General features: G+C 37.1%; 1 long non-coding RNA gene across 1 annotated transcript; it reads right to left on the bottom strand.

The window, feature by feature from the left end:
* Nucleotides 1-3,308: 3,308 nt before the first annotated feature.
* Nucleotides 3,309-5,683, bottom strand: LOC143857515 (uncharacterized). The gene is made up of 3 exons (XR_013238682.1): nucleotides 5,541-5,683; nucleotides 4,283-4,677; nucleotides 3,309-4,191 (listed from the first exon to the last, which is right to left on the bottom strand). It is a non-coding gene; the product is annotated as an uncharacterized LOC143857515 (long non-coding RNA).
* Between the last annotated feature and the right edge of the window lie 20,387 nt (nucleotides 5,684-26,070).

Raw genomic sequence — 26,070 nt, 5'->3', positions numbered from 1 at the left:
TGGTATGCCGCGTGATATTTGTTGTCATAATTTAATGAGGATTTAAAAAGTTTTAGTGGGGTGGTTAGTTCATGGAAAGTAGTTCTAGATGTGAATTGGGTTATGATTTGAAATGGGTCTGTCATCTTATGTTTTGGGGTCACTTAAAGAGAGTCTTATGAGGATTAAATGTTGAATCTGATTACTCTTTTGAGAGAGGTGATTTTTTGCTTGTTTGTAATTGCTGGTGTTGCTCCGGTGAGAAGAGGCGACTCGTGCCAAATTGATGGAGTAAAAAGAGATAGGGGCAGACCGAAAACAACTTGGGTAGAAACATAATAGAGAATATGACCTTGGATAGGATAGAATGGAAGAAAATGATCCATGTAGAAGAACCCAACTAGAACTGTTCTAAAACTAGGATTAGAGCCGGGTAGATTCCTTTTACCTTCTTCATGAATTGTTTGTAAAGGATTCATTTAGCCGACCCCAACAGGTTTGGGACAAAGGCTTTGTTGAGTTGAGTTGAGTTGTAATTGCTGGTGTTTACACATTGATTTGTCTCTCAAGATGAGAGGTGTCATGTTTTGAAAAGTGCCACCTGACACTTTATATTAGTAATAAGTAATTTTAGATAGCATGGGATGGGTGTATCTACCAAGAAGGGGGTATAAATATCAGTTTCCCTGTAGAAACAAGATTTAGGCCAGCCTATCAACTATGAGAATTGTTAGTGTTCAGACATGACTTGAGGCACTTGCTTTTCAAAATCTGGAGAAGATTGTGGCTTGACAGAAAGTCATCTTACTAAATCAATGTCATAGAAGTAGAAGCTATTCCAGGCAGTGTTTAAAAACATGGATGCGGAGAGGAACGCGGCTGAAGAAAATCCTAGTTGAGTTGGCACGACCCAGTCGAGTACTCGGTTGACGTGGCTGAGTACTTGGTTGGCGTGGTCATAATTTTGGGAGAGTTAAATGAGTTTTTATTGACTCTGTCGGGCAAAACGCAGAATGCGGCGACTCGGGGGAGTCCACGATGAAGCAAGAGAGTTTTAAAACTATGATTGCAGGGTGATCCTCATGCTAGAGAAAGATACCTGATTTAGAAAGATTAGACATTGAAGGAGATCAGAGCCACTAAATTCAACCTATGATGGTACCAATAAAATTGGGCTGCCCAATTTTATGTCATAAAAGAATGGATACACTACTCTAAGAGAGTATACTGGGATGGGGCCATCTGGGTTTTACTTGATAAGCAACTACCTTCATTACACAGTTCATTGATCGCGGGATCATTCAGGTCACTCTGGATCATATATATTGTTGTGTTTATACTTCATACACAAACTTGTCTTGTAATTCATATGGAATTATGATGATTATTGTGTTTATACACAAACTTGTGTTGTAATTCGTATGGAATTATGATGATTATTGGCATAAGTAATGCATGTACAGTATTATTTATTACATGGATGCTGTGGTGTTGAAGTTGGTGTTCTTGATGTGGGAGTGCAAAAACATTTCTCTACTGCAGACAAATAACAAACACGGAGTCAAGCACGTAGCAAATGTCGACCAAACAAGGATCCATTAATTGTAATTTGAGTATGATAGAACTTAAACATATTTTGCTTACAGTGAAGTTTGGTGTGGGGAGATGCCCCTTCAAGTGAAGTTCCCGGACCTTTTTTACTGTGGCCTTGGACAAGGAGTGCTTGGTCAAAGATTGTGTTTCAAAGATCTGGCTTAGGTGTAAGCTAGAGTATTCTGTTGAGAACTTGAGACAATCCACCGGGCAAATCCGATCCGATCGTACACAAATAAACAGAAAAGTAAAACAAGAATACAAGCCACAAGATGAAGACCGAGATTTTACGTGGTTCGGCCATGATGCCTACATCCACGGGCAAGAAGAGACCTTCCACTATGAGAACAGACAATATACAAGGATTACAATGGATTAACACAAAACCCACAAACCTGAAACCCTTTCCTTGCTTCTCAACCAAGATCGTACACAAGAGAAGCCTGAGGAAGAACCCCAATAGAAAACCCAAGAAAAACCTTCTTCTTCTTTTCTTCTCTCTCCTCTCTTATCTTTCCGTCTCTCTTTTTGTCACTCTGAAATGCCCTAGCCACCACCCTTTGGTAAGTGAGTAAAAGGAACTTTATACTAGGTAAACGAGGCAACTTTCCCAACATATTCAGTACCGTAGGAATTTCTTTGATAAAGAAACTGATATAGTTGTCAGTCTTCTAGAGCTCCTGACTTTTATCAATTTGGACCATAGAATCTAGCAGTTTTTTTTTTTCATTCATTCTTTCTACAACCAATTTTGCATCCATCGTGGGAAAACGAAGCGCAGAGAACTATCCCTCATCCCACCCACCGCCACCAACCAGTTTGTATTTTCGCTTGGACGGTGTGCCTCAACAAAATCTTTGCGGAGGACCATTTGAGAAGTCAAAGGATGATCCCCTTTGCCACGAGGCAAGAGAATCCATAAATCATATTTTTATTCATTGTAGGTTTGCTTAGGAGATATGGACCTTCATGTTTCATTTGTTCAGCATCGTCTGGACTCTTCTTGCCATCCTCTGGACTCTTCTTGCCCACATTGAGGACCTACTTGAGAGTTGGTACTTCGCTCCTTTGGCTATGAGGGGACTGAATTAGAACCCTATAATGTTTGGTAAGTGATACTCTTAGGTGGTTTAAGCATCCAAGAATTCCTTTCTAAAGTAGCAATAAAACTGTTCTTACTCTGAATGTAAAATCCCATATTTCTATATACTTGTTTTTGAACAGATATATATCTATATACTTTAAATCTCAAACATTAACTATATAAAGCGGACAAATAATTGAAGGAATATGATCTTATTCAAAATAGTTAGACAGGCAATCCCACCATTTTACTTCAAAGTGGGAATGTGTTTCACATACAAAGGTGGTTAAAAATGTATGATTTGTGGACATGGATAGGAGTGTCGCATGTCCACACAGACACGTAATCTCGAACACGGCGAACTCCCAAAATTTAGAAACGGGGACACGGCTAAAATAGAAAGTACATATAATCATAATTTGTGGACACGGATTTGTGTGCCGAGTTTCGACATGGATACGAGGTCTCTGCAATGGCAACCCCTAAAAATCTAGAAATAGTGTCGCGCTCATACACATGCATACATATAAAGTTATTGATACTTTTAACAATACATTTAAAAGTGTCTAAAGGAGTGTCGACACGTGCGGACATGGGTGCCGTGTCGGACACGACACGGCACGTGTGTCGGCAATGAATTAAAAGTGTCAGCTAAATCATAGTTAAAAATTAAGAAACATCAAACAAGAGAAGTAAGCTTTGGTGGGAGTAAAGGGTGAAATTTTTTTGTGTGATGCCATTAAAATACATATCAAAGCCACCGAAACCCCTAATTCATTAATGTTTTGAGACAAAACTGAAGGTGAATTATCCCATTAAAAAAAACTGAAAGGCGAATTATCATTCTGCCTAAGTTTTTTATGTGAAAACTAACCACAGATAGGTGTTTGCATTATCCAAATACTCATAACAAAATTTGAAGTGCTGGAAAATACCTTTTTTTTTTTCTGTAGGTAAGCTGGGATTGAACCTCCAACCTCAATGTTGAAGAACAAAGCCTTGGCCATTGAGCTAGAGGATCAATCCCTAAAATTTCCTTACCACAGTGTTAAGCTGAATACATTATCACACTATCTCTTCATAAGCAGTACCTAGACAAACAGAGTGTGGATACATTTTCTACTCCACAAAAGCCAGGAACCCTGTGTTGCCCCTTTTTCTTTTTTCTTTTTAATCAATTAAGGAGATGATGTTTCCTAACTCCAAATATGCATGACAAACAGTAATACCTGCTCCATGAATCCTTCACAAGTCATGATTGCTTCTTCTTCTTGGGTTGAATTTCATCTAAGGATATTGCGATGGTTGTTATTCCTTCACAAGTCACGATTTCATCTACGGGTTGCGATGGTTGTTTTTCGAGCATTTCGAGGTCTTCTATACCACAAGATAGCAAACCATATAGTCCTCCATAGTACACCATTTGCAAAGTGTGGAACAAATATGCGCCCCCCATATGGATAGTATGGACCAGCCAATTTGAGCAACGTGAAAAATAGTGCAATTGACAGTTGATGCCAGAGAAATTCTCCTTCCTGATATACAAGCCACTAGCAATAAGCATATGAACTCCAAATTGAATCATAACAAACTCATTAAAATAGAAACAAACATGATTTTCTCAACCTTGAGGTATGGAGTTATTTCTGTGGCCGTTTCATTCAAAACCCCAGCAATGGTAATACCAGCAAGCAAGGGAATGGGAACGAGAACCATCCTCCTTTCATGTGCACAATAAGACATCTCACTTATTATTATTGTTTTTTTTTTAAAAGTACTATATAGGCACAATAATAAGACATCTCGCTTATTGATGAAATTGCAAGCAATGGTATACACAAGTACGTGGCAACTGCGTAAACAAGTTCAAGGAGGGTGTAAAAAAAAATTCTCTATAACTTTGGCCCATGGAAAATTCTTGACAGGATGAGGCAAACTCTCCCAACATTGTTCCATTGCAACCATCAATTTATCCAAATTCAATTTTATAGGGCCATCAAACTGTCCTGAAGTCACATTTGCTGCGCATAAAAAATGCCGAGTATTCAGAACTCCCGTGATAAAGCTCACGCTCACGTAGTGGTAATGAGTTTGTGGCAAAGGTGACACCCCCTCATAGAACAAAAAAACAGAAATATATGAACCAAGAAAAATGTAACAGAAAGGGAAAAGAGAAGAAATAACAGCAACGGTCGGAATCCTATATAACAATCAAGCTATAATAAGCAAGATTCATTCCAGCAAACAAACCAAGACGCCAACTCAAAAGGTCATCAATTTGACAAATAGACAAGAACCTCAACCAATCGAGCAGAAACCCATTTGTAAATTTAAAACCATGCCAATTAAGTGAAAAATATTCTAGACAGACTGAAGAAAGAACAGCTTCAACAATTCAAATTTCATTACCTGGATAAAAAAATATCAGGAATTTCAGGTGCCAAATAGAAAACCATTGATCAATTTCCATTTCTTAAATATCCCAAATTAGAAGCTGAACATGGGTCTCAACGAAGCTAACAAAAATCTACTAACCAACTAAACACCCAATACACTTCACACACAGATAGTAACACACCTTCTCAATCAACTAAACAAAACCAACATTTCCATTGAAGAAGTAGACAATTTCAATAGGAATAGAAGCATCTAATAAGCTATGAAAAAAAATAAAAATAAAGCAACCCAATTTTACCAGAAAAAATAATAGAATTCCCTCCCACCATTCAAACCAAAAATTTATGAAACAACAAATAGAAGAAAGAAAAGCTCACAAACAACAGAAACCCAAATTTGGAACAAACCCACATTACAAAATATGAAATCAACACGCATAAAAGTAGTAGTAGGAAAAAAAACAAGAAGAGAAGAATAACGGGCTTGCCTTGAATCTTTCCAGAAATGGCAAATGAGTTCGAATGGGGTTTAGGGTTTAGGGTTTGAAAGAGAATTTGCTCACTAAAAATCCAACACTAAGTCCCTAAAATCAAAAAATATGTAACACTTGTTATTGAACATTAATACAAGTTATTTTTTTTTTGCTTGATTAGTCTGTATCTTTGGGCCATAGAAGATCTAAATGGCTGGCTATCAAATGAACGGTTCAGATTATTTAAAGGTAAGATCAAATATACTTAGTTGAGGTATTTTCCTTAAAATTACAATTGATATATAGGCTAAGATTTTGATAATAAAGTGGAAGTGTGGAATTATAGGCTCTTAGGGCCAATTTGTTTGTAATCCCTATCACACTTCTTTTTTAAAAAAAATAGAGAGAAATTAGTCAAAAAGTCTAACTTTCAATGATTAATGGGAGTTGGTGCGGAGCCGGAATATCCACCAGAGGGGGCAAAGAATGGTTGTTATTTAATAATCAACAATTAATTAGAAGCGCGCACACACACAAAAAGGCACAAATTTCAATTTAATTTTTTAATTAAAAAATCTATTAATATTTATTTTTTCGTTCCAATTCTAGGTCCACTTCCGTGGGACCTATGATAAATTTATATTATTCGGAATATATAGAGAAGGTGCATTCTCGCTACGAGCTTCTGGACCGTTTTCAACTACGATTTTGGGCTATTAAATGATAGAATTATAGGAAATGGTCAACTACAAAATTTTAGGTCTTTTTCAGATCTTTTCAATAAGAATGGTTGAAATTTGGAGTAGTGGTTAAAAAGTTATGGCTGTTTTAGTAGACTGTGTCTGTTAGTCCTAGGCTAGTTAATGCATCTGTGAGTTACCAAGTTATTTATGAGTTTCAACTCCCTAAACTAGTTAGTAGACTAGTTTTAATCTATTTAAAGTATAGCAAATTAAGATTGATAATGGAAGTTTTAGTCGAAGAAGAAAAGCTTTTCTAAGTATTTTGCAAGAATTTCACTTCTTGTTTCTCTCCACAACCCAAAGGATTGTGTTTCGCTGATCCGAACGGTATCAAAGTGGTATCAGAGCATCTATGTGTAACCTTACAATGGTGATCGTGAGGTGATCCTGCGCTATTGCTTACCAACAAGAAATTTGTGCTAGTTCAAGTTTCTCAATGCCCAATCGACGTCGCCGAGGTTCGATTGAAAGAGAGGCTCCCAATTGAGAGAGGGATTTTCGTGATATCGAGATTGAGGAATTGAGGCATCAAGTCCAAACCCTCACCGAGATGTTAGCTCTTCAAGAGCCTCAAGATGATGTGGAGGAAAACAATGAATCGGAGTTGGACGTCAACCCTTTCGCTCGGCCACACCAACGCCAAGGAGAGAGTGACGTTTCTTCTTCGAGACATCCCCCTTTACGTCAACGTTTCAACGATGTTAAGGTGGTTCCCGAGTTTGAAGGAAAGATGCAACCGAATATCTTCTTAGAATAGCTTACTACGGTTGAACGGATTTTTGATTACAAAGAAGTTCCCGACGAGCACAAAGTGAAAATCACAGCAATCAAACTTCGCAAGGATGCCTCAATATGGTGGGAACGATTAAAGCTTCATCGAGAAAAGACCCGAAAATAAAAAATTAGATCTTGGGAGAAAATGAAGAAAGAGCTTAGTAAGAAATATTTGACGGAAAATTATCTACAAGATGCTTTCGTGGATATGTACCAATTCCAACTAGAGACTTGTTCCGTTGATGAATATACGGAAGAGTTTGACAATATGCTGGTGTGATGTGGAGTTGAAAAACCCGAAGAACAAATTATTGCTCGTTATCTAGGAGGGTTGAGGCATGACATTAAAGAAATGTGCAACTCCAACCTTATTGGTCCTTCAATGATGTTCATTGCTTGGCAAACAAAGTGGAAAAATAATAACGGCTACGGCGAGATCAAGGGCCAACGAGTTCTTTTAGAACCCGAAACTTAGGTCATGAGCCTACTCCTAACCGGGGGAGTACGTCTCATTCTCGTCCGTCTAATAAAGTCTCTCGACCGCCCAAGCGTGATGCAGCTCCAACTTATAAACGGCCTAATCCTTCGTCTATGAATGTTTCAAACGCCAAGGATATGGTCATATTGCATCGGAGTGCCCCAATCGCAAAGTTGTCACTCTTGTAAATGGTGAAATACAAGAGAGCGAAGATGAAGAACTGACAACCGAGCCTCAAGAAGATGAAGAGGATGTCATCAATAGTGATCAAGGCGAGCTCCTTGTGGTCCAAAGAGATTTGAATATGGACCGTTTAAAGAAGACAATGATTGGCTTCGCCACAATATTTTTCATACCTGTTGTACTTCTCATGGCAAGGTTTGCAATGTTATCATTGACCCGGGTAATTGTGAAAATATTTTCGCAACGGTGGTGGTTGAGAAATTGAACCTCAACACCGAACCTCATCGTCATCCTTACACTCTATCTTGGATTAATCATGGAAATGAGGTAAAGGTCTCTAAGCATTGCCTTGTTCCTTTCTCCTTTGGCACTAAGTACAGAGATGAAATTTGGTGTAATGTGCCACCTATGGATGCATGTCATTTACTCTTAGGACGCCCTTGGGAGTTTGATCGCAAAGTCGTCCACGATGGTTTCAAGAACACCTACTCTTTTGTTAAGGATGGAATTAAGGTGACTTTGGCTCCCTCTAGGTTGGAAAGAGGACTCAAACCCGACAAGGAGAAGAGTAATATATTTCTTTCCAAGACCGAATTTGATCAAGAGACCAAGAACAATGACATATCCTATGCTCTATTTGTTGAAGCTAATGAGGAGCACGATGAATTTCAATATTAGATCAATGAATTTGTCACCAAAGAAATTGGATTGGACAACATATTGAGTGAACCGATGGAGATTGAAGAGTTAGGTGGGTGGAAACATATTAAATCGATTTCTTCATCCATTTACATTGAGCCATTTTTATTCGATCCGACATCGAAGCCTATAACGTATATTCATGAATTCGAGCATGTTCACGATGGAGACAGATTCTATTTTCGCCTTTGGAATCATGTAGTAGGATTTGATCCTCAAGAGTTTAAGATGAATAACATTCTTCGACACTTGAAAACTTGAGGACGAGTCTTCTTGAACAAGGTAAGTTTGGCAAACTTCAAGATCGTGTGGATGGTCCGTTTCGAGTTCAATCACCCGTGATTATGGCGTTTTAGCTACTTTCATTGTTTTTTTTTTTTATCTTATTCCATATCATGAATGTGGCCCAGTCAACTCAAGGACGAGTTGACGTTCAACCGGGGGAGAATGATGCAGGTGCATTCCCACTACAAGCTTCTAGACCGTTTTTCAACCATGATTTTGGGATATTAAATGACAGAATTATGGGAAATGAATAACTACAAAGTTTTAGGTTTTTTTGATATCTTTCCAACAAGTACTCATGGTCGAAATTTATAGCAGTGGTTAAAAAGTTATGGCTGTTTTAGTAGAATGTGTCTGTTAGTCCTAGGCTAGTTAATGCATCTATGAGTTAACAAGTTATTTATGAGTTTGCAAGTCCCTAAACTAGTTAGTACACTAGTTTGAACGTTTTTACTCTTGTATTAATTTATTTAAAGTATAGCAAAGATTGGTGATGGAAGTTTTAGTTGAAGAAGAAAAGCTTTTCTAAGTATTTTGCCTCCCCCCATCCCTGCCACCCCCACCCCACCCCCATTTTACAGCATATCATGTTGGGTCCCATCATTTTACACCACATAGCATGTGGGGCCCGCCATTTTACACTTAAACGTCTTGATTATTGGGGCTAACCATCTCTCTAACCAATGCATAAGGTGGAGCCACAATTTACCCCTCGTATTCCTAAGAATTTGTGTTGTGTTTGCGTGAAGTTCAATATTTTTTAAAAGGTACAGTGGGGCCCACTTCATAGGATGATCCTATAGACACCCCATGTTGACCGAACCCCAAATAACCTTTGTTTGAATAAAAACCTTATCAAATGAGTGTGTTAGTGTCCCAAATCTCATCTTAGAGTAGGTTAAGGTCCTAAATAGGTCCCTGTAAAATTTCAAAAAAATCCGCTACGGTTTGCATAATAAGACAAGCGTAGTTTGTAGTGTAGTGTAGCATAGTATAAAGAGGGGTGTATTATCCAAAGTACGGGTGGTCTTTTGAAAAAGAATGAAGAGGTTGTAGTAGAGGGGTTGTCTCTGGGAAACTAAAAGCGGTTGAATTTATCTGTTAATTTTCACTAACATGTTTTCCTAAGGACCACCCTATTCAACTAAAACTAAGGTAAAATATAACATGAAAGGATTGTCCAAGGCAACTTATGCAGGCTAAAGTTTATTGAAGCTTCTATAAATAGGATGTTGGCTTCTGTTAGAAACTAAGAAATTAGGGCTTTTCCCTCATTTTCGTTGGTGAAGAGAGAAAAGTGCTCAAATCTTAGGTTTTCCCTTCTTCTTCTTTGTTCGAACTCTGCTTTTTCCGGCTGACCTCCAGTTGAGCTCCGGCAATCTCCGGCTAGCATCTACCACACAGATTCATCATCTTCTTTTTCATCCTCTGCAAATTCTTTTTGTTCTTACCTAATCTGAAACCCTAGATTTGTGTTTTAAACCTTAGATTTGTGAGTTCATACCTTAGAACTTAGATTCAAGTTAGGTTTTTTCTTAGATTTGCCTTATTCCTTGTGGATTTAGATCCAGCTTGTTCGATCTCATCTCTGTTGGAAAGGAAGTTTAAAAAAAAATATAGAAATCTGTTTGAAGAAGCTCTCATTAGAGCATTTTCAAGAGAAGAAAAGTTCTGCCACTAAGGATCTTTAGAGGAGCTTATCAATTGATCATCTTCTCCAACCGTGCATCACTTTTCCGGTAAGATTTAAGAGCTTCGATCTGCAATTGGAGCTTAGTCGAGAAGAGGTGAAAAAAAGAAGAGAAAACAGAGTCATAAGTCAAGGAATGTATGTATTTTTATAAATTCCTTTGATCAGTTTTATATTCATTATTTGAATTCTAAAATTGATCTCATGCTTTTGTTTCCTTTCATTTTATTTTCTATACAAGGTTTTGTGTATACATGTCATGTCTGAATTTTGTGTTCAGTTTTTGTATGCGAGTGATATCCGATGAGGATTTAGAATTTATAGTCTAATAGGGAAGAAAATCGATATAATAGTGCACTTATATATATGTTTGTTACTGGATTCTCTAAAAATTTGAATGACTGTATTGTTTTGGATCACTCTGTGTTCTTTCCTTGAGGAATTCATGAGATTGTAAGGGAAAAAGTATATGCTATCTCTGGAGGCTTAGGTTCATTTTAAGTTGTATATGATCTGGAATGATTTTTATATTTTGCTTAATGATATACGGATATGACTTAAGATGAAGTTAAGGAAATTCTACTGTGTATTGAGGTTATTGTCTTCAGATCTTCATTTAATAAACGTATGGTTGGGTTTTGCTCAAAATTTATGAAAATTCTTTCATGAGTATTTTTCTTTTTCTCTTAATGTTCATTTACGGTAACATAGTGGTGAGTTGCTTTGCTCTATAGTGGTTCTTCTTTTAGTGGTCACTAAATGATGAGAAGATAAAAATCCTATTTGAAGTGTTATGATCATTTGTTTATGATTTTAGAAGCTCAGTGGTGTTCCTTTAGGATGTATGGTTGTAGTTCAAAGGAAATTCGAAACAATTGTTTTGTAGCATATAATGAATTCATTGAATATTTACAAGAATAGTATAAGGTAATGGTTGTCTAGGATTTGTAGTGATTTTTTTTAGATACATGTTGATTCTTTGAGTCATTAGGCTTTAGTGAAGAATCTTTCCAGGTTTTATTCAGTATTCAGGTTTTCTTATGATGCTTTAACAGAATATAATAAGTGTGTGAGCAATAGAATAAAGATAAGAGTGGAGTTAAAATTGAAACAAGAGTTTACTAAATGACCATAGCAGTCCTTGCTTTTGAGACATGGTAATGCCCATAGTAGCCTTCATTTTGTTGAACATGATAATGCCCATGGCAGTTCACACACAGGTTTTGTTAACATACTCATGTTTTAACAGTTGTGATCCCTTCTTACACTATTTGATCTTCACAATCAACCAAAATAAGTGTCATTTCAACTCAACTTTTCTCATACCAGTAAAATGGAATTTCATGTTTTTCTTCATTATTTGTTTTGCATTATGCTTTATAAGCTTTGTTTGAAATTGGAAAGTGCCATGATTTTTAATAGGTTGCGGAGTTGATTGTTAGTACTAATTAAACCTATGATTTCTAAATGATGTGAGCCCATTTTCCTTTAATCATTCAATAGCATGGTCCCTAAACGTTTGGACCTGGAATGCCTAGAAATATTAAGTAGTCTAGGTCAACTATATTTTGAATGCTTAGAACTATTAAGTAGTCTAGGTCAACTATATTTTAGTTGTTTAAGTGATATTGGTTTGCTCTGTTTGGATCGTTATGCGTGAGTATCTTTGTGTTCAGATTGCCTAAATAATGTAGGACTTATATATCTAGATTCATTTTGTTGTTTTATAGAATAAGATAAGTTAGCTATGCTTATAGCATGAAGTTTGTTTTGGAAATTGTCATGGCATGATTTTAAACTGACATAAGATGGGGTTTATATTTTTTTAATTAACTGAACATTATTTTGCCTAGTCATATAAAGTATTTGGATTTTTATGTTGGCTCCATATTTATTTGAGCAAGGTTGTCAGAATTGGAATGTTCTATACGATTTTATCAGTAGTTGTGTAATGGTAGTGCCGACCCAGTTTTTAATGAGTATACAGCTCTAGCTTGTTTGTTTTTTTTTTGTTTGAAATCTTTTATAAAAAGTCCTTTGGGATCTTTAATGACCTTTTGAGTGAACTCTTATAATCATTACTTAGCCATAATACTTATAGCTGCATGTTTATCCCATATACAAGAGTGATGGTGGTAATTATAAAGGTGTTAACAGGTTAGAATTTGAAGAGATATATGAAGGAAATTAATTTTTTATGCTCCTTGCTCTATGGTGTAAGAGTAATCATAGTTTTGCAAGGTATTGGCTGTGTAGGAGAATGAAATAGCTAGTGGTAATAGGTTGGAATCAATGGTTGTTTTGGTAAACACATGAAACTTATACATTTTAAACTGGTTTGTACCCTGCAATGCTAATGTCACATAAAATGTGCATGTCAGTAGAAATCTATAGTGAATGTTTGAACTTTGAAAAGAGTAAAGTAGAAGACAAGAATTCATTTACATAATCATGAATAAAATAGATGTGTTCGTATGACTGTGTGGTCAGGTAAAGAAATGTTCGGAAATGCAATTATTTGGTTTATTTCAGGGGAAAACTTAGTTATGTGATGGAAATTACAAGGATTACATGGGTAAAATGTTAGTGTACTACTATGTGAAGCATTGTTCTAATTCTATTTTATTACATAATCATGAATAAAATAGATGTGTTCGTATGACTGTGTGGTCAGGTAAAGAAATGTTCGGAAATGCAATTATTTGGTTTATTTCAGGGGAAAACTTAGTTATGTGATGGTAATTACAAGGATTACATGGGTAAAATGTTAGTGTACTACTATGTGAAGCATTGTTCTAATTCTGTTTGTATACTGAATGCTTCAATATAAAAAAAAGGGTGTTGTTAGGAAAGTTTTAGAAAGCATGTTAAAAGTCAGGAATGATAAGTATTTTTTCTATAATATTTTCCTTCAAAAATGGTATATGATTAATCTCTAGTGGTGTCATTGACTGAAAGGCATTTTGTTTTTGCCTATAAATATCTTCACGGAACATTTGTTTGAAATTGAATGGTTTCACCAATTTTGTAGCTGCCTGGTAATCATCTCCTCATCGTTGTATTGTGTAGTTCAATGGAATTTGGTGTTGTAATTAATTTTCAGTTAGTCTAAGTTTGTTTTTGTTAAGCATGTGATTGAGATAGAAAGGGGCTATTAGCCCATCTCATTCATGATCCAAGATGGGGCATACAAATAAGGACAATTAATCTCATTAGTTCAATGATTCGATGACTGTCATTAATTGTCTAATAGGTGTATCCTTGTGCATGTCATGAGTAGAAGTAACCCCTCGTTAATGAAAGGTTAATTTAGCCTTATGGTTAGCCTATCCCTTCCATCATTGCAAAGGGCAATGAAAGAGTCATCTAGAGCCCCTTTTAGGAGACATACTTTGTCTCAATAAGTAGTTTTTCCTTTTAGGAGACAAGCTTTTGTTTCAGTAGCAAAGCCCTCTTTTAGGAGACTATCCAAGTCTCACAAGTTGCACCCCCTCTTATAGAGTTGTTAGACATATTTTGATTTATTTGCACCATCTTATAGAGTTGTTAGACATGTTTTGACTTATTTGCACCCCCTCTTATAGAGTGTTAGTCATACTTTGACTTATTTGCACCCCCACTTTATAGAGTGGTTAGACATGTTTTGACTCATTTGCATCTTCTTTTAGAGTTGTTAGGCATACTTTGACTTATTTGCACCCCCTTTGGAGAGTTGTTTGACATGTTGTGTATTATCAACACCCTTCTTTAGCGTTACTTATTTAAGAGTCTATCTTATAGACTATTAGTTTATCCTCTAGCTTAGGAGTTTGTCCATTATGCTCTGCTGGTAGATGTTGAGAGGATTTGGAGAAGAAGAAGTCAAAGGAAGATTAAAAGCAAATCAAAAGGAAATCAGTCAACGGGGAGATTGAGAGCAAATATAAAAGATTTTGTTTGGTTTGGCCAAGATTTGCCACTTCCTAATAAAACTCAAAAGATAAGATTTGCCTGAGAATTTCTCCCATTTTTCCTTCGATTGGAGAAATTTATCGAGCGAATTTTGAGGGTTCCACGTCAGCCGACAAGCGCCCGACATCCCCGGTGGTCAAACTCCCCAATTTCAATTTCGCTAAATTTCCTACCAAACACCCTTCAGTGAATCAGTAGAATTGCATTCCCTGCTATTTTTCTCAAAAAAGGCAACCAAACAGAGCATTAGTGTTGATTGTCACTCATCTTCTCCTGGTTAGAGACTAGCTCAGTATTATTAGAGCTTACCTACTTGAGATCTTACTATTTTTCAGTTGGGACACTAGTTTATTTGTTTGAAATCACTTTTGTTTTTGCCTTTTGACATTAGTTTACATGTTAGGGTTTTCCTTTTAGCCCTAGAGATTTTGCTCTAGTGTGTTGCTTTGTATGTTCCCTTTGGCTAAAAGGGTGAAGCTTTCATTTTAAAAACATAAAAAACATCAGAAATTTGAAACTTAAAAATATCAGAAAATATTTTAAAATTCAAAAAACATTGAAACATTTTAAAACTCAAAAGCATTTAAAAGATTTTAGGAGCGTACTAGGAAAGTATGTTTCCGAACTACGTTGGCTTGATCCTCTTCCACGAGGTACGTAGGCAGCTTGGGATCTTCATCCCAAGTCCAGTCAAACCTTAAAAAAGAAATCATTTTAAACCTTTGAACAAATAGTTTCAACTGTTTTCGAAAAGATCTTCCTCTAGAGTTAGGAGTTTGTCCTAGATGTTTAGAGAGTTTTAGAGTTTAGGAGTTTGTCCTAGAGTTAGGAGAGCCCTAGAGTTAGAAGCCCCCGTGCGGTCAGTTTGACTATATAGCTTGGCGCATAGTCTGGTGATGGCTAGTATATGATTCACTTAGTGAGCCTATCTGTTTTTTTAGGATACAGCCTAGTTGCATATAGGATGTAGGGCCCACCTGCATTAGTTTAAGGATAACTTGCATTTAGTTAGGGCATATAGGAAGTCCTAAAATCCACAATTCACTTCAACTTAACTAATCGTATTCAAGAAGCTTTAAAAACTATTCCGATCTTTTAGGTCAAGTCTAGTTTAGTAGTCTAGGCATAATAGACATTGTAGCTTACAATAGGCCACAGAACTACGTTGACCTTGATTCCAAAAAGGGGCTTGGATACGTAGGCAGCTTGGATGGATGGTCATCCAAGTCGAGGTGGTACTATTGCACATTTTTTTATTTTAGAGTTTTAGAAGTTTGCAGTCTGGTACTTGTCACTATTTATTGCATAGGTGCATGACAATGTGTTTACTTATTTGTTTTGGGTGTTTATCCTTACCTTTTGTATAGGGACATGTTAGTATGCCTTCTTCCCCTTTCTTGAGTGTTTACTCTCTTTAGATATATTTTTGTATAGTCGTACGTATTTATACATGTTTAGATGTAGTTTATTTGCTTGTTCTTGCTTTGCTCATATATCTCATCACATGCTTAGCTGTAGCTCTTATTTGCTTACTCACCGTCATATATTGCTTTACTTTGTTGTAGATCTTTGCTGCTTATTCACATGCCTAGCTGTAGCGCTTATTTACTTGTTTATCTCATTTATCTGCTTAGCTATAGCTCTTTACTGCTTTCCCATTTATTTTATCTTATCTCATTATATCTGTTCATCATATTTGTTATTACCTGCTTAGCTGTAGCTGTGTATGTGTATGTTTACTGCTTTCTTGAATGTGATGAGTTAGGAATAAATGGGATGTGTGGAGATAGGTAGCATGATTATCTGTTATTGGATAAGCACTAGTCTTCTTTTTGCCTCTTTTAGAGACGACGGATTCTAGTGTTCATTCAAATGTCTGATGATACTGATATCAACTCTCATTAGGACTTAAGTTTTCTTTTCTTTTGTCCATCCTTGGGTCATGCATGTATAAGTAGACGTTTTCTCGGGAATATCTGTTCCTATTTCATATGATTTTAGCCCAAAACTCTTCGAAGTTAATAAAAATGGCATAAGAGACCGAGTGCGCTCCGGCGAGTAGGGTGCCTAACACCTTCCCTTCTCGTAATCAGGCACTGACCCAAATGTTTCTGGTTATCCATTGCAAACATAATATATTTTTGGTTCCATAGCCTATCCATGGATGACGACTCTTTCATTGGTTTAGGTATGTCTTGGTTTTGAGGCTTTTGTCTCCGGATCAAGAGGTGTTAGCCCAAGGGTTCCTTCAATCATCTTATTTTGATGATTAACAAACGCAAATTGATTAGTCTTTTATGGACTAATAGTTTGCCTTGAGTGTTGTGCTATAGACATGTAATTCACAAGTCAATCCATGATAGCACGAACACACCATTGATGGCCTATGCTTGAAGATGAACCAAACACAATGGCAAAGGAGCTCAGAACATACTTGGACCAATCACACCTTGGAGGTACCAAGGAGAAGCTCATCATCAACCATCTCAAAGCATTGAACAAACAAAGGAAGATCAATGAAGGCCAAAGCTTGTGGATCAACAACTTGCAAAGGAGCTTGAACCAAATGGTGGCATCATCCTTGGAAGGTGTCAAGCAAAAAAGCTCAACCTTGAAGATCCCAAAGCAAGTCATGCACTCAAAGAGAAGATCAAGCAATGGCTACCTCAAGAGTTCATTCAAGAGAGTGGTAAAAAGGGTAGCTTGTATCACATATCTCTCTTGTGTTTTCTCTTATCAAGGTACATCTTAAAACCCCTAAAAATATGTTTTTCAAAGAGACTAACACACCATTTAAGGACTTAAATGGATAAGTGAATGGCCATGGTGGTGTACCAACATGTTAGGACCCATATGGCATTCAGCACAAGAATGAACAAAACAGAGTTCTGAAGCAACAACCTGGACCAGCAACTAAATCCTATCAAAACTTGTTTAAAATATTTTCAAATATTTAAAATAATATTTTTAGCAGATAATTATCATTTTTCTCATATCCGTAGAGTATAAGAACATCGTAATTCGATGAGAAACGAAGGAGATATGAATTTTTTAAATGGGACACTGTTTGCTGGAAATCCAGTCTCGGAACTCCGAGAAATGATCCAGGTTCTAAAATTAAAAGCCCTGTTTTGTGTCTCGGAACTCCGAGAATACCCTCGGAGCTCCGAGAATACCCTCGGAGCTCCGAGCTCGGAACTCCATGAATATTCTCGGAACTCCGAGCAGTGTATTTGTTCTAAAAAAAAATAGCCGTTGTGGCCCAACGGCTAGTTGACTGTTTGACCCGAAAATAACCGTTTTGCCCCTAAAATGGTCATATTGAGTTGTGACACCATATATACCCATCTAATGGGTCTAAAACACTTGATGGACATTGTCCAACTTCAACAAACCCTAGAAAATCATTTGTGAATAATTTTTGGGTAAAAACTCTCACCAACCTCTTGTGCCTTGATTTGGAAAAAATCATTTGAGATTGGTTTAGGCTTTAAACTTGTGATTGATTTTTGAGAGAATCTTGTGGGAGCTTGAGTGTGCATTTTAGCCTACTTAGAGGCAAAGCTAATCTTCTTCTTCATTCAATCGGTGGCAAGGGCATTCGTGTTTAATTCCCTTGGGTGAAGCGCTTAGTACTCGGCGGAGAAGGAGCGTCATTGGAAAGGTGGAAGGGCATCCTCATTTAATTCCCTTGGAGTATAAAAGCCTTGGAGCCGGGCATCGTGGAGGTCTCAATAGTGGAAATCCTCAAGTGCGACCTTGAGTAGAGTGGAGTAGGCCGATGGCCGAACCACTATAAATCCTTGTGTTGCTTGTGTTGGTATTTCTCGATTTCTCACTCCCTCCCTCACTCTCTTATTTGTGCTTGTCTTATTATTTAGAATTGAGTGAGTTAGCATTGCCATCCAACGTGAATATATTTACATTGCTAATTAGCCCACTAAATCTCCTAATTAAGTTGATTGTTTAAACAAGAGTTTTTTAAGCTTATATACATTTGTGAAAATTGGTTAAGTTTAACTAATTCAACTTAATTTACCAAGGGATAAAACTAGGGTGAAATTAGTAAAAGTTTTCAAAAGGCAAAAGTTTTATAAACATCCTATTCACCCCCCCTCTAGGTTGCCAAACCAAGTCACTCATCGGATTTCAATTGGTATCAAAGCTTGGGCTCTTGATTAAGACCCTAATCGGTTAAGAGTTAAACGATCTAGTTTTTGGCAACTTAAAAGATGGGATCTAGACTACTTATTTTGGATGGTTCGGATTATGGATCATGGTTGATCCATATGAAGACATACTTAAAATGTCTAGATAAAGATATGGTAAAGATAATTGAAAATGGTTTTGTTTTAAATGTTAAATTTAAAAGATTAAATGATTATGATAAAAAATTATCTTTACTAAATACAAAAGCCTTAATTGCAATATGTTGTGCATTACCACCTAACATTTATGAAAAAGTATACTCTTGTAAAAATGCTAAAAATGTTTTGGACTTTATTGAAAATCTTCAAAATCAAAACATGTGTTTAATGAGATTATCTAATGAAGAACCCTTGGATTATGCCGAATTCACATTTGAAGAACTTGTTGAAAATGTCCAAGAATTACATAAGAAACTTGAGGATCAACTAGCTAAGAATTCAAACTTGAAAAACAATGTAGCTAGTATTAACAAGGAGTTGAGGGAATTAAAAAAAGATCATGCACATCTTAGTGAAGAAAATGAAATGCTTAAAAATGATTTTATTGAATTAAATGAAACTATTATATCACTAAGAAAAGAAAACCAACTCCTTAAAGAAGAAGAAGAAAATATAAAAATATTTTCATCTCTTGAATCAATCAACTACAAAATGAAAATCAATGATTTGATAATCAAGAATGAAACATTAAGGTTGGAAAATCATAAGTTACAAGAGAAACTAAAATTCAATTGCCATAATGATCACTACTCTTGTAATTCATTATGTTCATCCCATCCATCTACCTACTCTTATGCATCTTGTAACTATTGTGGTAGATTTGGACAATACAAGTTTAAATGTAAATTTAGACTTGTTGTAGACACCCCATTTTGACAAGGCCCAAAAATCCCCAAAGTCGACTAAAAACTCACGAAGTTAAATAAAATTTTGAGAAAATGGGTCCAAATGAGGAGAGAGCCTGAATTTTTACCAATCCATTGTATTCCTTAGTTGGTGCAAAACTCCCAAAAGATTGTCATAACCCAAGGAATGCGCCCGCAAAATTTCACAGAAATTGAGTGAGAAATGGCAGACAAGACGAGCTAAATTGGTGTGATTATCAAATCTTGGCTGTGCTGATATCATTTCCCTTATCTAAAGTAGGAGGGGGTGGTTTATAGAATCAAAGGGTGTGCCCCTACTAACCCCGAATGCAGTATCAAGACTCAAAATATTAGTCTCATTGCCTCCCAGGCACCCCCCCTATCGAGGAAAAGAGTAGTTAAAATACACTATGAGGGGGGCTGTCCATGGAAGATGGGGGGAAGAAAAATTTTGATTTTTCTTTATATGTGCATCGAACAAGGGTTTCTGGGAGAGGAGGCTTTTCATTTTTTGCAAGAGAGAGAGGGAGAAAACAAAGAGCAAGGGAGAAGCAGAGGGAGCCCAGCCGCCGGCCACCACCTTCCCATCGGCCAGCCCAAGCATCTCCGGCCGGCCACCTCCACCTCTCCCTTCATTTTCGCCCCAACCACCTACCTCCATTAAATCTGAAACCCATCTCCATCTCCTCCGGCAGATTTTGCCGGAATCCTGCAAACCCACCTTTTCCGGCAACCCACCAGAATCCGAGCCACCACCACTTCCTCTGTCCATCTCCCACTTCATCTTCTTCCCCTCTATTTTACACCACCAACAATTAAACCCTCTCTCAAAAACCCATTTTCGAAGAACCAAACCCATCTCCTCCACCTTCTTCTCCGGCGGATTCTCCCGACCATCCTCTCCGACCCCAACCTCTGCAACTCCGGCCACTCCTCCACCGAGCCATCATCCCCAACCCCATTTCTTCTCCTTTCATCCACCATCCTCTACCACCCCCAAAACCCATTTTCGAAATCAAACCCATTTCAAAAAAACCTAAAAAAAAAAACCAGCCACCGTACCCCGTTGAAGCCCATATCCGAACCACCCTCTTCATTTTGCCAGCCAAACCCCACCATCGTCCGGCCTCTTCCTCCACCCATTTCATCAAAACCCACTTTGATTTTTATCTTCAAACCCTCTTCACTTCTCTCAGCCATCCCCTTGAAACACATCTTCCTCTCCTCTTAAACCCCATTTTTCTGCAAACCCATTTCTAGCATTCACCTCTACAGCCATTGATTCCGGCGATCCTGCCGGAATCCGGTCACCAACACCTCGGCAACTCCACTCAATCCAGATGAAGAAGAGGGTCTGATATATATATATATATATATGTCTCTCTCTCTCTCTCTCACAATTTTAAGAAAAAAGGAAAGAAGAAACGTGAGTTGAGGTTTGAAGAAGAAATTATAAAAAGAAGGGAAGAAGTGAAGGGTTCGGCCGGGATTCCTAAACCTGATCATTTATCCTTAAATCCAGCGGTTATGATTGCATCTCCGGTTACCACTCTCAAAGCCCCGATTGTCATCGTTAGCTCCGGCAATAATTTCCATCAGGTAATCTGTGTGGCTTCGGGGTATACTTTCTTCTTCACTACTTTGAAGTGGTCGGAATTCCATTCCCATTTTATTCTACTTTTCTTCTTCTTCTTGGTATTTGGATCACAGAGATTTATTTAAAAGAATAGTCAGATTGGTTACATCAGTTAGTTGTTCCTTAGGATCAACAAGGAACTAGAGAAAAGTCCCATTCTCCCCTGATTTCCTGTACACTTTGCTATGGGTTTCATGTATCAAAGCATAAAGTATATAGTCTTGGCCTTGTGTTTAGTTTTCCATTTACATTTGTGATTGCTTTGTCTAAGATTAAAGGGTACAAGTCATACATAGCAGATAATCATGGTTTAGGCAGCACTCAACTTTTTTCCTCAAATGATTCCAATGGCTAGTTGGTAATTTGAGTTGGAATGGTTTCACTGTTTTGTGAAGATTAGCCTAAAATATTTGGGGTAACACCCAGGCGATGACGGAATGATTCTTGAGCCAAGCCTTTGCCCTTCACATCCTCTTTCCCTTCTTGGGATTCTTACAGGGTATATGAGTTTTTCCTTCTTTCTGAGGTCGTCATTTCTTATGGGATTCAGGGGTTCCACCTTGTCTTCTTCTTGGGACTACTCTCTTCACGTTCCTTGGGATATTCATTTCATTTCGAGACCCTATCGATTCTGGGAACGCCTCGTCATTTTTCTCGGGTTTAGGCTATGACGGAACGTATCTTGAGCCAACCCCTTCCCTTCCTGCCTTAGAGTCTTCGCAGGTTAAGGGATTTTTTCCTCTTTAGAGTCAGTCATAGAGAGTTTAGGAGTCTGTCCTACCCTTGTAGAGTTCAGGATTCTGTCTTATCCCTTCATAAAGTTTAGGATTCCATCCTTCCATCTTTCAGAGTCAGTCTTCAGCATAGGAGTCAGTCCTTCAGTCTTTCAGGAGTCTGTCCTATCATCATAGGGGTTAGGATTCTGTCGAACCCCTCATCAAGTCATGTGATTTTATCTGCTCGTGCAAGGTATAGGATGCTGTCCAACCCTTACAGAGTCGTGATTCTGTCCAATCCCCCCTGCAAAGCATAGGATGCTGTCCAACCTTTGCGGGATATAAAGAGTCTGTCCTCCCCTGATGATGATAGGATTTTGTCCTCTTGTGTCAAAAACATCAAAAATATCTGAAAAACTAAAAAATCTTAAAAATCTTGAGTCATTAGGAGTAGCTAGGAAAGTCTGTGTCCGAACTACGGATGGCTTGATCCCTAGCTGAGGGGTACGTAGGCAGCTCAGGCGTGCAGCTGGCATCCTGAGTCCAGTCACCATCTTTTTACACCCTTTTTACACCATTTTTACACACCTTTTTTACACACCTTTTTTACACACCATTTTACAAATATTTCTCACCTTTTCGTTTGAACTACGTTGGCTTGATCCCTCTCCGCAGGGTACGTAGGTAGCTTGGGTCCACCCAAGTTCAGTCAAACCTTTTTAATAAATATTTTCAAACATTTCAAAACAAAAATAAACAAAAATGGGCAAGGATGGTGATTGCCAGGTCACTCGGAGCCCTCTTTTTATTCCATTTCCGGTTTTCATCGTGATTTTCTGGTTTCCATCGGTGTTTTGACGTTTTATCGGGTTTTGGGACGGGCGATGACGTAGTGTGGCCCCTTTACAGGGATTGTCCTCGCTGAGCCCAACGATAGGTCATGACGATCGCGAGACTTGTCTGATCTTCAGCAGATTAGGATAGCTAGGCTTGATTCCTTTTGAATCGCCCTCTGAGCCTATCGTGTGTTCCATCTTCTTTACCCTGGCATTTTTGGTTCTCACATGCCGTTGATTTTCTGATTTCTTTCTTTTCTTACACCTTTTAGCTTGCTGTGTGCTTATCTTAGATTTCTCATGCATTCTAGTTTGTTAGTTCTTCTAGCGTGCGATCGATTGCCATTTTCTTAGTCTTATCTTTTGCACAGGCTCGCATGCTAGTGTGTTTACTTTACTGCTTTGATTGCTTAGCTATAGCATTTATCCATTCGTCTTAGCTTGATTATCTGTCTAAACTTAGATATTTGCTTTCCTTATCTCATTATATCTATCATTATCTGGTTAGCTGTAGCTATGCATGCGATTGTTTATTGCTTTCTTAGATGTGATGAGTTAGGATTAGATGCGATGAGTTAGGATTTGGATGTTCATTTTCTTTGCCCATCCCCGGGTCATGCATGCTTAGATAGACGATTTCTCGGGGGATGATTGTTCCCATTTCACATGATTTTTGCCCAAAACTCTTCAAAGTTAATAATAAATAGCATAAGAGACCAGGTGCTTGCACTTGGGCGAATTGGGGGCGCCTAACCCCTTCCCCATTCGTCACCAGGCACGAACCTTTTTTTTTCTCTGGTTATCTGTTGCGACAGAGCACAGCATGAGATCCAGGGCCTACTTCCTTGGATGGCGACTCTTTCCTTGTTTAAGGTGCGTCTCGAATCCGGGTTAGTCCCCGAATCGAGAGGTATCTCACTTTACATCGCCGCTCATGTTGTGAGGGGCACTCTTTCGAGAGTTCCTTGGTTGAGCTCTCCTTCACGTGGATGATCCTGAGACTTGCGTGGGGGCTCGTCCCCCCGCCTCTCTCGGATCGGGGTTCACACTTGTAAAAAGTAGTAAGTTTGTTTGGGTCAGAAATGACTTATCACCCAGAACAAATTTGCTTGAAACCAAGATGGTTTGGGTTCCAAAACCCCTAACAAGATCTATATTGTGTTTATTTAAGATTAGGGGATGTGCTTTAATTGAATATCATTTGAAAATATATCTGTTGATACAATGTGCTTGTTTTTGTTTAATTTTTTTTGTATCAATACATGTTGTGCCTAAAATTGAAAATCCTTTCAAAACATGTGTATGTTGATATCATATGCTCATATTTGCTTAAATAACATATATCTATATATCACCTTAAAATTCAAAGTCTATATGCTTAAATGTAATTAATTTGAGACTTTGATATGATGAGCCTAATTGAATTTCATTTTGAGTTTCGTAGTCTAAGTGCCCACATATACTTAAAAATCATCATGCACTTAGAATATGTCATTCATCCACATGACAACCACAATAAAGCATTCAATGTGAAAATCATAAATTGTGTTTATAGAATATTCAATCACACCTCTTGCCCATGTGTTCAAATTAAAGCTTCAAGTACATCTTCAAAACTTGAACCCTTTTTTGGTAGTTGCTAGGAGTTAGGTTAAATGATCACATCATTCTACCAAAACCAAAAGAAAAGAAACCCATAGGCTTAAAGACTTGAACTTAAATGGAAATTTTTGGCAATCAAAATTGTATTTGAACAAAAATTTGAAAAAAGCCAAAGTATCATTATTTAAACTCTATCTTTGGACAAATATGGCACTTGCTAGCTAATTATGTGCTTAAATTATTTTAAAATATCATTTCTAGCAAAACTAAGATATTTAATGCCTTGTCTAAGAAATCAACTCAAATCCTTTCTTAAACATCTTTATGTGCCCTAGGTGAATAAACTTGTTTATTACTTGCACCTAGTTGTCCTATCAAACCCATTCTATTACATGCTTAATAATTTTCATAAAATGTAATAAGAATCATAGATGGACTAAAAATTTGTGTATTTTCAAAAAGCTTTAATTGGATAATCTCATGACTAAGATGAACCAAGTAATATGTATATGTATTTTATATGTAATTCACTTCAAGTAATAATAAAAGCTCATATTGGAATACATGTGTCCAAGGTGGTTTCTATCATGTGATAAATATATTCTAAAAAATTCTTGGTCTATTCCTTACAATCATATAAGGATATATTATATAGGGAAGTTAAATCATGAATCTAGATTCAATGTATTACTTGAGAAAATATCATAGCAATCTAGAATCATATTTGGGCATTTACTCACTTGAGTAAAATTGAAATTCACTATGGTGGTTGTATACATTAGATTGTGATGGGAACATGGGTCTCCCACACATTGTTGGTTTTCAATAGGGCTTATGCACCTTGTGCCTAATGCCTTGTCATTTTACATGTGGTTGCGGATGTAGATTAATGTTTGGACCATGCACATTATATGTCATGCCCTTTATGTCCAAACGTGGTAGATTGTCCATGAAAATCTTAATGATCATATCTTTCTCATACGGTATACTCTCACCTTCATGGATCATGGATGTCTCTCTAAGACATGGTATTTTATTGACCATTCTCACTATGTCTTTGTCCTATAGAATTGAACTCAAATTGGTATATACATATTCTATAGTTATCACCCCTTGTTTGATAATATCTACGCATATGAGATGTTAAACCTTAATCTTAAAAGTCACTCAATTGGTGCCCTTAGCCTTCTTAGATTCTAAGAGGGAGATGGTACATTCACATTAATTAAAATATTTAACAAATTGGCCTTATGCCAACATCTCAAATATGAATATGTATACATTTATATGTGATCTCCCTAGCTAGTTCTGTATGTTACATACTTAGGGAAGTAAAGCGTGAGTTTAAAAAATATTATATCACATTTAGGGGGAGCATGAGCCAAAGATTGAAAATCTTTTGTGCTATGCTTGTTTATCATGATGAGCTAGACTATGGCTATCATTTTATCATAATAAACTGACACTTGGAGAATAAGTGTCATTGTAGCCTAAGAGTTGAGTTTAACTTGCTATCTTTTGAAAAATATATCCAAAAACCTTTAGAATCTATGCAAGGACATCCCTTTGGATTCATGCATTGCATGACTCATTTTCAAAGGGGGAGCTTAGTATGATAAGATTTTGTCATAAATAGCTTATCATATGATATTAAATGTGTATATCATTATGCATATGATAAGTACATTCATTTGGAGCATTGTTGCTCCATATGGGTTATGACCGGGCTTGTCTTGTGTTTTCAAGTGTAGTTGAAGACAAGAAGCCCATAGCCTAGGTGTTAGTGTCATATCCTTTAGGCTTTTTGACTTATCTTGGATGGTTTAATATGATATCATCTATTCCACTAATAAGTTTTGGTTGCCAAGTATTCCATTG

The sequence above is a fragment of the Tasmannia lanceolata genome, unplaced genomic scaffold (genome assembly GCF_043159265.1).
Source record: "Tasmannia lanceolata isolate RefF3 unplaced genomic scaffold, GAP_Taslan_0.1 ptg000025l, whole genome shotgun sequence".
Classification (NCBI taxonomy): domain Eukaryota; kingdom Viridiplantae; phylum Streptophyta; class Magnoliopsida; order Canellales; family Winteraceae; genus Tasmannia; species Tasmannia lanceolata.
This window is presented reverse-complemented; position numbering and strand designations above follow the sequence as displayed.